We start from the raw sequence: 15,386 nt of genomic DNA, 5'->3' as shown, positions 1-15,386 counted from the left end.
AAGGCAGCTAGTCATCACCACCCACCGCCAACTCTTGGGCTACTCTTTTACCAACGAATAGTGGGATTGACGGTCAAATTATAACGCTCCCACGACCGAAAGGGCAAGCATGTTTGGTGTGATGGAGATTCGAATCCGCAACCCTCGGATTCGAATCCTAACTTATCTTACTGTGTGTCCTTCATTGTTGTCAGATCAACCAACATATTGGGTGTCCTTCATTGTTGTTAGCCCAGCTAACTTATCTTACTGCATGTCTTTCATTGTTCTCAGACCACCTAACTTATCTTACTGTGGGTTCTTGTTTATTGTCACAAGAACTAACTTATCTTTCTGTTTGTCCTTTTTTATTCTTGTTAGTCCAACTAAGTTTTCTTACTATTTGCCCTTCTTTATTGTTGTTAGTCCAACTGACTTATCTTACCGTGTGACCTTTATTATTTTCAGACTAACTAACTTATCTTACCGTGTATCTTCTACTGTGGTCAGACCAGGTAACTTATGTTACTGTGTGTCTTTCATTGTTGCCAGACCAATCATCTTATCTTACTGTGTGTTTTTCTTTGTTGTTGTTAACCGTAACATATATATATATATATAGTGTTAAAGGTTCTTGACCTTGAGATAAATATATGTTTATACAGTGTTAAACATTTTGACCTGATGATATCTGCTTGTGTAATATCCTAAAGAAATGTTACGGTTAATAAATACGTTAATTACTTTTGTTGGTAGAAATAAGTGTATATACTGTGTGATCTGTTTCTATAAGAAATTAAGACTGAGAATATAAAATAAACTGGTATCAAGAGTGGGAGCTGTTAAAAAACAAACCTGGAGAGGTTAACGAAAATACCTTGACCACGCACATATACATTTCCCAGTCTACAATAATTAGCATTGCACATGTAGGTCACAGCCTTAATACTATGAGTATTTTGTGAGCATATGCATTTCATTGATAAGGCAGACAAACGGTTAGAAAGAAGCCTTCGGGTATAAATTAACTAACAGGCTAGTTTCTTTCAGGTATATTTGCATGTAAAAACACCAGTGTACTTGTACATAATGTTTGAAGTCCTTATTGAAACGTGAACATAAAAATTACGCTGAACTAAGACTTTTTTTTTATCACCAAGTGGTAATTCAATCTCAGTACAGTGTATTAATCGAAGGTTGCTAATTACCATAGTAACGTATGAGGGCGTGGTCACTGATATCTCGTTGAGATAACGGTAATAACAGCTACTGCAAGTTAACCAAACATTTAACTGACTTCCGGTCGCAAACGTGATATCCACTCTAAATAGGCCGTTTTGGTCTGATTGGAACTTCCAGTCATGATAAATGTTTATTAGTTTATCATTTTCACGCAAAGTTACACAAGAGCTATTTGAGTATAGCCGATCATAATTTTGAACGAACAGCCTATAAAGTAAAGCAGCCAGTCAACACCACCCACCACTAACTCTGAGTTAGTCCTATCTGATCGAATAGTGAGATTTTAACGACCTGTATTTGTATTTCCTACCTGTGGCACCGGTCCTCATTTTAAACTATTGACCACAGGAAAGACAGCCAGCCAGCAGCACACTACCATCAACGCTAAGATACCATAGCTAAAAGTGGGAGGGGACTGTGATGTTTCACGGTACCACACGGACGGACACTCAGCTAATCAGTTTCAAAATACAGAGCTCCGTCACAGGGTGAACCCAAATCCGATTTTATCATCATTGTTACCGGAAACCCACGGCCTCTCGGCCCGCTATAAGTTTTTGTGAAAACGGACTCAGTTATTCGATCATAATGTATACCAAAACAGTAATGTAGCTTTCAAAACTTTTTAATAAATCCTCAATGAACAAAGGTTGTAATGATATTTCTCTCTCTTAACTTCACTTCTAAAATGTATGTTTCTCCAGAATCCCTCGAGAATTAGATTTTGCAGCTGATATAGTTGTTCGCAAGAACTAGAATGTCACGCTTAATATTGATAGGCCCGGCATGGCCAGGTGGGTTAAGGCGTTTGACTCGTTATCTGAGGGTCGCGTGTTTGAATCCACGTCACATTAAACATGCTCGTCCTTTCAGCCGTGGGGGCGTTATAACGTTACGGTCAATCCCACTATTTGTTGGTAAAAGAGAAGCCCAAGAGTTGGCGGTGGGTGGTGATGACTAGCTGTCTTCCCACTAGTCTTACACTGCTAAATTAGGGACGGCTAACGCAGATAGCCCTCGTGTAGCTTTGCGCAAAATTCAAAAAAACAAACTTTATGTTGACGGAGATTAGTGAGTTGTTCTACATACACGAAGGCTCCTTCACAACAGTTGATCAGAAACAAAACATAGTAGAAATAAGAAAACAGAAGCGTTTCCTTTCTTAAATCAACTACAAGAAATGTGATTACTTGTTTCGGTCCGCACCTTCTGCAGTGAGATTTTTAATTATTGTTTGTTTATATGTATATATGTGTGTGTGTGTGTAGTGGTTCCACCTTTCGGTTCAGGAAACGCTTTTAGACATGATTAATTTATCATAAGAGAAAAACGGTAGAAAAGGCCCTGTAGATAACATTAAAGGACTACAGCAACAAAGTAAAACTGTTCATGTAAGTGTTTATTTAGTGATAACCCTGCTATGATAAACACATTTCAAATTTTGTAAAGACAAGGAGAGATCGTAACATAGCTAGCGATAGTGATATTGTAAGTACTGAAACAAAAAATGTCAAACGTACAAAAACTAAATTACTGAAAATTTTTATCCCTACGTTTTAGCAACCTAGTTTCTGTAGTTACACCCACACATATATACTAGTATCATTTTTAGTACAAGAAAGGAATCATTGGGACCCCAGACTGAAGAGTTCTATGAAAGAACTTGAACTTTTTTTTTTAATACGCATGCCTGGAAAGATCACTTACTTTCCAAATTTGTTGAAATAATGAAACATTGATTCACTTCATAAACACATATATAATGATCTAGGCGGCTTTATAACTACAATAAACTTTATTTTTGCTGAGCGAATGCTACGAATGCCATTGCTAACATTCAAACATTTTAAAGGTGGTTTTAAATGGCAGATTTGTATGACCGCCATTTTATTTCATCACGATCCCTATTATTAGGTACTACAGAGCTTAGTAATTAGAAGTGTTAAGTACACATTTATGTCGTTTGTAAGTAATATCTTAAATGCTGATATATAAAAATGTCCTACTGTCTGATGATAAAATACTTTAAGCTCGCGTTGAATATCGTGTAAATAGACATGCGTGTGAAAGAACACTACCACGGTTTCCTAGACAACTATCACAACTCACAGAAGTAAACGACTGTCAGGATCAAGCTTCCTTGGGACTGAATAAAGACCTGTAAATCGTATTAACAAAGTCAGCAGTCCTTGCTCAAATCTTTAACGCATAACTACAAATTCTTCTAATTATTTCACAAAGAGTTTTGAAGAACCAGTACACGTATTAGAACAATGATAGTAATTAGGACAAACTTGGGGCGTTCAAGGTAACTAAGAAGTAGAATACCACAGGAAAACAGACAGACATCACCCTGTGAGGTAATATGAACAGAGTAAACAAACTTGTACGAACAAGTAACGCCGTCAGGGGAGCTCCAAACGTCATATACAGAACAGAGGTCCAAAGAAGACTTCAGTACTAGTTTTTTGACTTCTAAAACCTTCCACAAGACGAAGAACCAAGCCATCTTTTACGCATTCATACGGGACACCTTTGGCTTAATATGATACCATGGGCGTCGGAAAAGTAGGGGTGGGCAAGTGCCCCCTTGTCTCCATGGATTACACTGGTAGCCTCTTTTTATTTTATTTATGTCATTAGAGTTATCAAATGTACAGATATCAGCTGTATGGTGTATAAATTAAAAGCTGACCAGGCCTAATCTGTTCTGATAGGACCTACAATTAAAATCGGAAATATTCTTAAACGCTTCACTTCTAATTGTTCTAACGTAGTTTTCCGAAAACAATTAAATTTGTTACGAAAATTTCAAAAGAGCGGGATAAATCAGTGGACAGTTTAATTTGTTATGAATTTATAAACGACGTTACATCTCACAACGTCGCCCTTGGAAATAGTTCTTAGATCACGCCTTTCAGTTGTGCGTCTAGTATTTGTTTGTTTGTTTTGAATTTCACACAAAGCTACACAAGGGCTATATGCGCTACCCGTCCCTAATTTTGCATTGTAAGACTAGAGGGAAGACAGCTAGTCATCATCACCCACCGCCAAATCTTGGGCTACTCTTTTACTAACAAATAGTTGGATTGACGGTCAAATTATAACGCTCCCACGACCGAAAGGGCAAGCATGTTTGGTGTGATGGGGATTCGAACCCGCGACTCTCAGATTATGAGTAGAGTGCCTTATCCACCTTGCCATGCTATCTAGTAAGTGAAAAAAATATATGTATTACATTACAGCAATTATTTAAAATTAGTGCACTTTGCGTACATATTCTAACTTAGTACTTGTTTACACTGGCGGTTTCAAGTACAGGGTGAGCCAAAATTAATAAACCACAGAGAAAATTGAATAACCTCATTATTTGATATAAAAAAAGTAAGTACTACTAAAGGCTTGTAAGTACTACTGAAGTTAATTAATTAATGTATTATTATATTATTTACCATCATTATTTATGAATGTTTTCTCGCAGATTTCGAAACTGGCCCTACTTTGATAAAAATGACATCTCGTCAAATGTTCCCCCAATTTTGCCCCGTTGGATCTTCATCTTTGTGTCTTTCAAACAAAATTCTGTAATAATAGGAGGAAGGATTTGGAGGTACTGAAACTTCCCATCTGTGATACTGTCTTATCCATCTCTACAGTAATGTTGGAAAACATTCTCAGAGTTAACTTGATAATAGCGAATGATGGAAGAAATTTGAAGGTTTGGTTAATAAATAAAGCTTAAAAGTCTTGAGAAGATGTTTTGAAATTTGTTATCTCAAATAATACAAATGTTATTCAACTTTCTTTTGTTGGTGTATTAATTTTGGAACACCCTGTACAGTCTGTTATTTCATTTTAGTAAATGTACCATAACATCTTACATATAAAAGCCAACGTACCAAGCTATACAGTACTCACAAGCTTAAATGTTATGATTAAGACTAATAAGGCTCAGCAGTAAGTCTGCAAGCTTATAGCTAAAAATTTGGTTTCGATGCCCGTGGTGGGCAGAGCACAGATATCTCAATGTGCTAACAACAAATAAAGGATGAAGGTGGGGGTATAAATATCGTAAAACAAACATTTTTGTTCACATCTACCGAGGGTGTATGTTAACTTAATAAGTTCCAGTAGACGCTGAATGGAACACCTGAAGAGATAGGGAATTCCCCTCCATGCACGTGACATTACCGGTGATATACTCTCCTCTGTAACAGCACTTTGTACGACAGTAAATGAAACTTGATGACTACCTAGCAAGTACAATATTACTCTAAAGAACGCAACCGTGCCGAATTAGGCTTTCAAACCCATTTTCTTAATGCCTATCCAAAGCTAAGCACACACACACACACACACGTCGGAAGATAATTTATTTATCTCGGCACACAGTGACTTAGCGTGGCGGTTATGTATGTGTGTGAGACACCAAACCAGATTAATCTTGGAGTCTCGCCGCTAGGTGCGCACTAACTTAGACAAATCGCATGTTTTCGACAAATTTCCGCAAAATGTCGAGAGCAGACGAAAGTAGATTACAGGCTTTGGTTAATTATAACCCTTACAGTGTAAGATATATTGAGTACTTCCGTAGAACTTTGGCTGGACTTGTTAACTCCACTATCGAGGCTTCCCAGCAGGATGGTGTAGGCATTCTTGTGGATTACACCATGTAACAGTTTTTGTATTTTCCTTCGTCTTAACACATGAAAAAAAAAGAAATTAAGTGCACCCTAGTGTGTGGAAAACTAAATTAAAGTTATCGATTCCAGACTCCACAATATAAAGATAAATGTACGTCACAAAATAGCATTTCCTTTTTTCACATCAAAACTAAATCGAGCAAGTAAAAACACTGGGGAAGTTTTCTTTTTATCTAACTCTTAAGACAGCTTACAAAAAAAAACACACACACAAACATAAAACTTGTCACATTTTTACTTTATCAAACCAACGTAAATTTTGAAACTTATTTCCTGGAAATATGTTTAAATGCAATAAACAACATAGTAGATATGTACACTTATTACAAACTATAGGTGCTTCTACAGGGTCCCCGAAAGTGTTCTGTTTCAAGTTTCCTAAACTGACTGACAGACAACACACTATTTTATAATGGTGTGAGTAGTTATAACAGGTCACCTCTCCAGTCAGCCTAAGCTCCCCTTACGGGGAAATAACATAAAATAGAAACTGTATAACTTACAACAAATTAGTTGAGTATTACATATTATGTTTAAATCGAAAAACAGTTACTATTCAAAACCTTTTGATATAAATGTATGTGCAAATATGTAGATACAACGTTTAAGTTGGTTTTCGTATAATTTTCCAATTTACGAAAAATTTCAATTATGCAAGGTGCGTGGGTATATGTAACACGAAATTATAACGATGTATTTTTATTAATAATACAACGCCATTTTGTCTCTCTAAAAAATGATCAATTTATTATACATTACAAATCTGTGAGTAACCAGTAATGACATAATTTTACAAGTTGGGTTGAAATCAAAACTGTACGGCAGTACGCGGTTCTATTACAGTAATGAAAACCCAACTCACCATGTAGGTTTACGCTCTTTGTTATTATGTTAGTACTAGTAGTTATACAAGTAAAATGTAAAAATAAAATAAAAATTACACGCCAAAGTATTTGAATTTATGGAGTCTCAAAAATAAATGAGAAAAGAACACAACTTTGGATTTATATAATACATTATTTCATTAATGTATTTTAGAATTTAAGTACACCATGAATGGTGATTGTTTGTTTTGAATTTCGCGCAAAGCTGCACGAGGGTTATCTATACTACCCGTTCCTAATTTACAAGTGTAAGACTAGAGGGAAGGCAGATAGTCATCACCACCCACCGGCAACTTTTGGGCTACTCGTTTACCAACGAATAGTGGGATTGACCGTAATATTATAACGCCCCCACGGCTGAAAGTGCGAGCGTATTTGGTGTGACGGGGATTCGAACCCGCGACCCACAAATGTCGAGCCGAGGAAGAATGGTGATAATATACACGTGTAAAATGTGACTTTTTTTTTTTTTTACATTCAGGGATTAACACAAAACTCTACCTTCCTTTGAATGTTGGCTACCATGTACTATGTTACAAAGATCTCTAACTTGCTTTAAAATGTATAAAAATAACAGTTTTCATCAAAATCAGCTTTGCGAATAAACTTAAGCCAATTTAAATTTTTTATATAATTTCGTTCAATGAAATTGATGACCTTACTGTGAAAGATTTTCAAGACTAGCTTGAACGTTTAAAGAAGGTAAGTGTACTAAATTATTAAACGAACTTCACTTTGAAATTGATACAAAACTTTAGAATCCATTAGAACCTAAAAGCAGAGTCAAATAAATTTAGTCTTAAATTCTTGAAAAAAGCAAGGAAACTTTGATACAAACCAAGTCCTTTAATTATTCACTACAAATTAGCAGCTGAAATTAAGCATAATTAACAATACAGCCAATTCCTCGTACGTTAGAAGTCTTCCATTAAAGATTCTCTTCTACGTAGAAGATTCTGACCTTGGATTTGCAGCTACTCTGAACGAACAAATTAGTTTTGTAGTAGCATTGCATATTACGTTTCTAGTTTTCCCATTTGAGTGGCGTTTATTCACGATTTAACGACGTAAGGCATATTTGAAGGAAAAAGTTTTACTGTTTCCATCTAGGACAGTGTTAAGGTAACTTACCATCTCTAACTTGCAAAAGTTTGCTACACAAATTTAATAAGAAACTCAAGTCTTAATGTACTATTGTGTTAAAAATAAAGTTAGCATAAGGAAATCTTCAAATATCTAGATCGAGAAATATCGTTTAAAACCTACAAATATAAATGTAGTAAACAAGTATACGACTTTCCTGACAAGGAACTGGAATGCTATTTTTAACTTTATCAACAATAACGAGACAAAATAAGTGGTGAAAGCAACTATGATATAAATTTATTTTCACAACGCATTACATCTGATTTTTATTATAATATCCAGGCGGAAGATTGGTGTGGTTCATTTTGAATCGCGCGTAAAGCTACACGAGAGCTATCTGCGCTAGCCGTCCCTAATTTAGTAGTGTAAGACTAGAAGGAAGGCAGCTAGTCATCGCCACCCACCGCCGACTCCTGGGCTACTCTTTTACCAACGAATAGTGGGATTATTCGCAGATTATAACGCCACCACGGCTCAAAGGTTTGTTTGTTTGATTTTGAATTACGCGTAAAGCTACACGAGGACTATCTGCGCTAGCCATCCCTAATTTATTACTGTAAGACGAGAGGGAAGGCAGTTAGTCATCGCCACCCACTGCCAACTCTTGAGCTACTCTTTTACCAATGGATAGTGGAACTGACTGATACATTATAACGCCCCCACGGCTGAAATGGCGAGCATATTTGGTGTGATGGGGATATGAACTCGCGAAACGCAGATTGCGAGCCGAGCGCCCTAACCACCATGGCCATGCCGGGCCACCAGGCAGAAGAAAGAAGTAATTACAGCAACTATGACGTAAGTTAATTTTTATGTTTTATTAGAAACAGAATGGTGCAGCAAAAATAATGAATCATAATTGCATAAAGATAAAAGTATTTTTACTTTTTTAATAAAATAACGTCAATGGCAGCACTGGGACCATGTGCTAATGAATTCAGTACAACACTCAAACAGGAAGGAATACATAACAAGAAAGTGCATCCTATACACGTTCTTAAATTATTATACATATAAAACGAATTTTTCAAAATTTAAAATACAAGTACTTTGGTATTGAAATGCCTTCTTTTAGTTTTTAAAAAAAATATATGACTGTTTTATTAAGACACTGGATAAAACACTAATGTTATCCAACTATCATCAATTTGTTTGGTCTTGTAGTATTGTTCTATAAATATACTCCTTAATATTAATCAGAGCAGGAAATATTAACAATGTGCAGTGAATAACAACATTGCTCCTGCTTTGGTTTCTTTGCATAACCAGATTTTATGGAGAACATGTCATGAACCATTGCAGTTGCAATATTAACTAGTTCAACGTTATTTTTTGTGCACATAAAATAGTATTTAGGGTTTACTATGTAACTATTCAGAGGAAGAGAACGTTTAAAAAAATTACACATTATTTAACTCAAGGGTTAAAATAATTTAACCTATTTAAATGAACTAATTTTCTGATATCTTGAACAATCTCTTCGAACACTATTCCATCAAATTTATCCATTTGTTTGATGTGACCTTCATCAGGTGTCAGTTTTTGTCATCACCATCCATTTAAATGGAACATGTACTGTTATACAAATTATAACATACTTTTACACAATAAACTATACTTGTATTAACTTAAGACAATCTCTATTCTTTTACCCAGCTTGTTCACAAGTGAAATATTTCTATTTTATGCTTTTATTCTAAATGTAATATGTACTGCAGTGTGAATATTAATGAAGTGGTTGTTCTGATAATGAAATTACTCACTCATCTTACTGATTAAAAGGTTAAAATTCCATCACAGTAATTTCATATGTTACAGTTACATCAATAGCGTAATCTATACAGACAACGACAAAGAAACTGGCAATACCATGGTTGAGTTTTCTAACAAAACTAGTTATCAAGCAAGGATACCCAAAGTAAAATTATTGTAACTTTCTTTCTTGAAATAAATACATCTCTACTTGGAGATACAAGTTTCACTTGTGGTTTGATTGTATACAATATACTTTTAACATTTACACTTGCAACACAGCTTGAACAACTGGAATTATCATATCAAAAAACAAATGAGAAACATCTGATAAAAATCTAGCAGACAATTGAAACTTTAATAAAAGGCTGAAGTGTTCCAAAAGATTTGCTGGTTAGAAATAAAAGGATATATTTCAGTGCAGTGCTATGTAACTATTATTTTAAGAAGTTTGTAAGCATATTTTGTCAGAGAGTAGAAACATTATTTATTTTCCCAATATTAAAGTGGTAATACAGTACTTCACCTAGTTTTCTAATACTTAGAATGGAGACCTAGATTTGGCTTATAAACATTTATAGATCAGTATAAATGACAACACTATGTTTTCAGCCTATACTAACAGTTATCAGGATGTTTGTACAACAAATAAACTGTGGTAGGTTCAACTGTTTTTGTTTTTTTTTCATTCTATAGAGGTTGCTATAGTTATGTAATACGTACTAATTAATGGTAAAGTAAATCTACATCACAGATCAAAATAACTACAAAACAAGTTTAAGTTTGCTGTGAAAGAAACAATTATACGTTGACCACTGGACAAGGGTTAATGTAAGATAAATAAACTTTAGTACCTCCATGAGTCATTTCGGTAACATTTCACTGTAATACCCTTGATGCCAAATCATTAGTTCATTTATTACTAAAAACTCTATCTAGTGAAATCTAAGTCTTTCTACTTCACAGTATCTTGAGTTTTTATTCTAGACTTTCACATTAACAATATAGATAACATTATGAACATGTGTGGTGTCTAATATTTTAAACATTAATCAAGTGCTCTACAATCTGTACCAAAGATTAACTTCATAGCTACTACTAATAAAGCAGTTTTAACTATTCAAACACTCTGAGAACCACACACCTCCACTCTCTCACAAACTAAGACTGTCCTCAAGCCTAATCACACAGTCATTGGATAATACAATTTTACACATCTAAGCCCTCTAGTGTATGCCAGACAAAAACTTTACCATTTTTACTAATGGATTAACCTCTTAACAACTGGGTATTTTTCTAATTATTCCAACAATCTGGTTACCACACACATACGTATAGTACTAATTTTGCCTCAGAAATCCAAACTAGGCTATGCCACAATATCCAATGGTTTGACAACCTCAATAAATTGTTTAGAAAAACTTGAGTACAAATTTTAAGTATTTGCCTGAAAACCAAATAAGTTCTAATTTCTAGTCTTATATCCAAATACTCCTTTCTAATTTTATTTATATTTGTTAATATTTCAGCTTACTCTCTCTCTCCATAAACTTGATTTTATTGAGCACAAACGTTTCAAAAATATCTGTCTTCATCACTATGTGGTACAATGGCTGTTTGTAAAAAAACATTTCACACACTATAAATAAGTGAATATATATATATATATATATATATATTGTTTGAGCATGACCTAGTCATGTACCAGAGTACTGCATGACTAAAGTCTTCTTTACCTGTTCAACAATTTCTAAAGTTGGTTTTATGGAGTAAAAAAGGATATACTTTTCAGAAGTGACAGCTCTGTAAAAAACTGGTAATTACTAAATAAAAATGTGTTTATGAATCTTTCATAGCAATTCTGACAAATGAAGGTACAGGTATTTCAGAATAACTGTTATAAATTGTTTATGTTGTGCTAATCCCATGGAAAACTTACTTATCTATCATTGAGGCAACTTAAATTCTTAGATTTGTTACAAAAGTAACCATTATTCACAAGTCAGAAGAAAGTAATCACAAGGCGGACAATTTGTTAAAATAATATTTTAAACAGAGATCATTCTAATGATATGTAACCACACTTTACCACACCACATACACACACATACTAAGGAATCTCCTACAATTGAACATTGGATAAACCACAAGAGAAAAAAATACTCAATAACCTGAAGAGCTTTCGAAAACTAAAACTAAATATCTTTTCTTGATATTTGAATTAGGATGAATATATACACACACACACTTACCTACATACATGCATAAAATATTCTCATCTAGTAACCTATTGTGAACTGTTTTTTCATTGTTGCAGGACTTTTTCTTCTTTAGACACTCGTTACAAGACTCCAACATTCTTGATGCTCAGATTTCTACTGTAGAATACAAGAGTTATTTATTCATTTTACTCCCCTTCTAACTAAAGTCTTCCTTCTGGTGCTAGAAAAATGAACAGAAATCGACATAGAACTGATCTGATCAGATGGGTAATGAACTTATCTCATCAAGTTTACACTAGTGTTTAGTGACAGACAAATGAATAGATATTTCCTTCATTATTATTTACCATACTTTTAAACATCTGATCAACCACAGGCGTCTTCCATATTTACCATACTTCTAAACATCTGATCAACCACAAGCGTCTTCCACATTTCTAAACATCTGATCAACCACAGGAGTCTTCCATATTTACCATACTTCTAAACATCTGATCAACAACAGGCGTCTTCCATATTTACCAAACTTCTAAACATCTGATAAACCACAGGCGTCTTCCATATTTACCATACTTTTAAACATCTGATCAACCACAGGCGTTTTCCATATTTACCAAACTTCTAAACATCTGATCAACCACAGGCGTCTTCCATATTTACCAAACTTCTAAACATCTGATCAACCACGGATGTCTTTCATATTTACCTTACTTCTGAACATCTGATCAACCACGGATGTCTTTTATATTTACCTTACTTCTGAACACTGATCAACCACAGATGTCTTACATGATTAATTTGCTTCTGAACATTTGATCAACCAACTGCTAAACTCCATGAGACTACGCCAAAAATTGAGAGAAAAAGGAAAAACATTAGTCTATCAATACAAGAAAGAGTAAGTTTAAAGGTTCACCAGCATAAACTACAACAATTTAAGCAAAAGAGAGTGGACAAACAAGAAAGGCAAATAATTATATCTCATATTTATTTCAGGCTCTCTTATTGAATAATTAACGATCCTTCCAGCTTACATTATTCTATTTATATAAGAAACTTCTTCAATTATGCAAATAAACATAATGAATATGTTGAAGTCTCCAAGTTCTATATATAAAATCTTTATTCAATAAGATCCTTCTAATTTATGGAAAATTAAGTTTATAGCTAATTTAGTATAAGTGTACATTATAAAGTTATGTGATGTAAAGTAATTAGTGGTTCATAGAGACAAGGTGTCCTATTTCAGCTGGTCTGATAAGCTCTAACAATAGAATACATAGTCAGCAGCCTACAACTGAATTAGTTGAAATGTCTCTTATTATGTCACATAAAGCAAATGAATGTTTCATTTAGAAAACGAAAAAAACAATCTTCATTCTGTTTATAACCCGAGTACGTTACAGTCCAAAATGCTGGTGTCATCGGATTGTGTAACAAATAGCAGAATTTCTAAATTAAGTTACTTTTTAAATGATTTAGATTACTTGGTACCTAACGGAGTAAGAGTTTCTGCTAGTGGCTTAAATACTTCATGTTTTGTCAAACAAATTTATGGGTAAAAACGTTTTTATTTTGCCCATTCGAATATATTTAGTAGTGATCAGATACAGAGAAGTCTGATTGATGACTCTGGTGGGCGGAATAAACTTCTATCACCTGTTATTTTGTATGTTAAATTGGTTATCCATCAGTCTTGCTGCCAAACCACCCCGCAACAAGATAGATAAAATAGCCTTTTTATTTCCATAAATCGAGCTCCGAAAACAATTTCCTAAAACTGCATTCATATTAACACGTAAACGTTCTGAAAGTCAACAGTGTTAAAACTTAAAATGAGAAAGTTTTGCTTAATATCTTGCATAAGTCTGTATTTTCAAAATAATTTCCTTTTCATAACCACAGATCAACCGTATTAATCCAGAGAGAAAAGCATTTTCGACATTTTAAATGATTTTGATCATACGATTTATAGTACATACAATTCTTGGCAAGTTCAACAACAACAACAAAAAGCAAGATGGAGCACTTAAGCTAAGACCTAATCAGTCAAAAGTAATTTCTTCATAACAAATGGTACTAGCGCCACTCTCAACTTTTAGGTTTTTTCTAACACTAACCCTAACAATTTATATTTAAACTTTATGCGCTCAAAATATGCGTTTTCTAACACTAACCTTAACAATTTGTATTTAACCTTTAACTATACATTTAAAAAGTGCGTTTAGTAACAATGTCTAAATAAGAAAAAGCAAATATACCATGAATAAATAAAAAGCATCACTGAAAAAGTAAAAAGAACTTGTAACAATAATACAAAATATACGTTTTATTTGGATAGACTAACCTCGAACGATTTAGAAATAAATAAAATGTTGAAAAACATTTCACTGAACTTTGAAGTTGAAGACAAACATTACTGTCAGTGACTTAACAAAACAATCTTAACACTAAAATATGTTTTATTTCTTCCTAAAGAACGTAAATTTCATTTAACAATTATTACCACTAACAGTATTTTAATAAACTTGTAAACGATGCAAACATGCTTTGCAACTTACGTTACACTGCGGCGGTTCGAAACGTGAGGTACTCGTGCCGTTATCTCAACAGCCGCCGTCGCTAAGTAACGTACATAGGCTTTTTAATTTTACTAAACTGGTGCGTACCTGCTCATTGGAGATCAATATTGAAGCTTCGTTTCTGTGACAACTGTTTTAATAGCTCCATTAAAACCTAGCATTTTGCGACAAATAAGTATTTAACGTAATTAATCAACAAATAATAATAACTCACTTCTTTCGCACACTTTACATACTACTACCACCAACCATCTTGTGATGGTTGGATGCGACCCTAGCGCCGTCTGGTGCGATAGAATACATATGTCAGTAGCCACAATGTAGACTGCGATTCACTTTTAAATAAATAATAAAAAAAAAACTGCTGTATTCATCAAAAGTAATTATTCAGAAAAATGAAGTAAAAAATGAAATCTTGGTTATAAGTTAAATACCATAACCAGTAAAAAGGTGTCTTGTGATAACGCACACTTTGCCCTTTGATGTTATTTTTTACCGAGAATTTTTAGTGTTAACTATAAGCTATAACGTCCAGTTAAATAAAATAAAATGTCTTACAAAACTTGTATTAAAAAAAAAGTAATGGTAAGCAAAAGTAATAGATGTTTGTAAATAAAATTATTTTCAGGTTTTTCTGTCCTATTATTTACTAATATCGTATGTTGTCATGTCAAATAAACTTATTTAAATTATTTAATTATGTTCAGTAATAAGTATTTCTAAATGTATTGTTTTTAATAAATTAGGTTCATTATTTTTATGCAACTTAAAAAAAATTTAAGCGAACATTTTGACGAATATGGTGAAAATTAGGGAAAATGTGAGGAATTACTGATTTATTTTATTTGTTAATGATATTCAGTTTAAACCAAGAAG

General features: G+C 33.7%; 1 protein-coding gene across 1 annotated transcript in view; it reads right to left on the bottom strand.

Annotated features, from left to right (window-relative positions):
- The window catches only part of LOC143244230 (plexin-A2-like), a 267,253-nt gene extending 252,644 nt beyond the window's left edge, over positions 1-14,609 (bottom strand). Inside the window, exon 1 of the mRNA XM_076488517.1 lies at positions 14,490-14,609. The gene's annotated coding sequence lies outside the window, so the exon portion shown is untranslated. The remainder of the gene's footprint in view (positions 1-14,489) is intronic.
- Between the last annotated feature and the right edge of the window lie 777 nt (positions 14,610-15,386).

This window comes from Tachypleus tridentatus, chromosome 2, assembly GCF_004210375.1.
Source record: "Tachypleus tridentatus isolate NWPU-2018 chromosome 2, ASM421037v1, whole genome shotgun sequence".
In the NCBI taxonomy this organism is placed as follows: Eukaryota; Metazoa; Arthropoda; class Merostomata; order Xiphosura; family Limulidae; genus Tachypleus; species Tachypleus tridentatus.
Note: the sequence above shows the minus strand (reverse complement) of the source record. Positions and strands in the feature narration are given on the sequence as shown.